This window comes from Octopus bimaculoides, chromosome 24, assembly GCF_001194135.2.
Source record: "Octopus bimaculoides isolate UCB-OBI-ISO-001 chromosome 24, ASM119413v2, whole genome shotgun sequence".
Classification (NCBI taxonomy): Eukaryota; Metazoa; Mollusca; class Cephalopoda; order Octopoda; family Octopodidae; genus Octopus; species Octopus bimaculoides.
The window spans coordinates 2,514,173-2,516,450 of NC_069004.1; the positions used below are offsets into that span (position 1 = coordinate 2,514,173).

A 2,278-nucleotide genomic window follows, 5' to 3' on the forward strand; every position below is an offset into this window, starting at 1 on the left:
TCGCCCGTCTCTCCGTTCTGCGTTCAAATTCCACGGTGGTCGACTTTGCCTTTCATCTTTTCGGGGTCGATAAATTAAGAACCAGTCAAGTACTGAGGGGGTCAATGTAATCGACTATCCCCCTCCCCACAAATTCCAATCCTTGAAGTAGAAAGGATTATTATTGAGCAGGCGGAATTGTTAGCACGCCCCTTGCTCCCTTCTGATTAAAAATTCTCACCGAGGTCGACTTTGCCTTTCATCCTTTCGGGATCAATAAATTAAGTACCAGTCATCTACTGGAGTTGATGTAATAGTAGAAAGGATTCTTATTATTGAGCTGGCAGAATAGTTAGTTGTGTATATATTTTCTGATTACAGGTAAATAGCATTATGATGTACCTCGTCCAGCAAAGATGCTATATTCTCAATGCAGATTACTGAATATATACAAGGTACATTCCAGGCGCTTTGAAACTTTTTCAGGTGAGACATTTATTAATTTTAAAAAAGTACAAAACTCTTATCACCTTCAAAGTAAGATTCTCTGACATCTGTGCATTTGTTTTAGTACTCCAGCTTCTTTGTAAAGGTTCCATGGAAGGCTTTGAAGTGAAGGTGGCCAGTACCTTTGTAACAACCTCCTTCATCTTCGCAGTGTTTTCAAATCGATTGTCCTTGAAGTTCTGTTTCAGCTTGAAGAACAACCAAAAGTCACACGAAAGAAAGTCTGAGAAGTGTGGAGGGGGAGGGACCATTTTGATGCCCATCTCTATCAAGTTGTTGGTTACCAGGATGGAATTGTGGGCTTCTGCATTGTCCTGTCGTAGGTGCCACCAACCCGAGTGGAAGAACTCAGGCCTTTGCGACGAACTCTCATCTTGAATTTGCTCAAAAAGTCCACAAAGCGCTCTTTGCTGACCATCTGGCCAGAGGGAACCCAGTGGATGTAAATGAGTCCCTTGCTGGGTACTCGGTCTCTTGGCCTCTTAATTATAGTTGTAGACCCAGCTTTCTCACACGTCTCCAGAAGCTCAACTACTTTTGGATTGAATGTAATGAACTCAACCATCTCTCTGGTATCACGAACATGTCTTTCTTCTGTTCGTCACAGAACACCCTGTGAACAAAATTAGCGAAAAGTTTGTTGTGCATATCCAGGTATTTATGAAACATTCTGTGCACAGTTGCAAGACCAACCTCCAAACTGTATGTTTATTGTCTTTATAAATCTGAGATGTTTTTCATCCAGATTACTGCAAATTTCCACATCTAGCTCTGATGTTCTGACATCCCCCCCTCTCTCATCGTCTCTCACCACCTCTCTACCATCATTGAACCTTTTGTGCCAGCGAGAAACAAATGCTCGGCTCATACAACTTAATCCATAAGCAGTCACAGCATTTCATAAGTTCCTGTAGCGTTTTTCCCCAGTTTAACACAAGATTTTATTGCATGGTGAGCTTTCTCATTACCTTCTCGTCCATAACAATTGTAGCAATATCTTCCTCATGGATATCTATGCCAAATATAACAATATGTGCTTTTATTCTATACTTTTAACAGGTTACCAACATTCCACGCTATGCTTTACAGAGAATATAACAATTTGCGCTGTTAAATTGAATCCCATGGAAATAGATGAACATTTTGACCAATCAAATCATATATCGTCAAACCAGTCTGTCAAATTACGTATCAGAAACGTGGATTTTACATACCATCCGATAAAAAAAATCGATCAGGAAGCAGTCTCACAGAGCTTACCGAATACTATTTTTTTCAATGAAATCACAGAGAGCAGACGACCATCGCTGGAAAATATTTGGCTGAAACAACTCAAAAGCCATTATTTAAAAATCACACGAATCGTATATTACACACGCAATCAAACACACACTCACGAACACACACGCACACACACAGACACATATATACACATATATACACACACAGACACATATATACACACATACACACACACACATATACACGTACATAAATACGTAATACATTTGAGCATAATTTTGAAATGTCAAAAATTACCAGGTGCATTAAACAATACTCATCGTGTCGTTGGAGGTTATGCTATACTTGTTTAGCAGCTGTTCTCCTCTTAACAGCATTACGAGTTGACATTAGCATTGCTTTTGCTTGTATGCTGAAAACAACCAACAGTTCATTTCAAGAAGTTAATCATACTGGAATAAAGGAAGAATGTCCAGGGTCGGAGAATCAGTTACCAGATAAAACATTTGAAGGCGAGTTCGAATGGAGTAACTCTTTACAGTCCCACATG

The 2,278-nt window shown here is 39.6% G+C and overlaps 1 long non-coding RNA gene across 2 annotated transcripts in view; it reads left to right on the forward strand.

The window, feature by feature from the left end:
* LOC106881440 (uncharacterized) overlaps positions 1 to 2,272 on the forward strand; it is a 5,792-nt gene extending 3,520 nt beyond the window's left edge. For both annotated transcript variants that reach the window (XR_008266695.1, XR_001410855.2), the window contains exons 2-3: positions 361 to 465; positions 1,546 to 2,272. This is a non-coding gene — a long non-coding RNA (uncharacterized LOC106881440). The remainder of the gene's footprint in view (positions 1 to 360; positions 466 to 1,545) is intronic.
* The last annotated feature ends 6 nt before the right edge of the window (positions 2,273 to 2,278 follow it).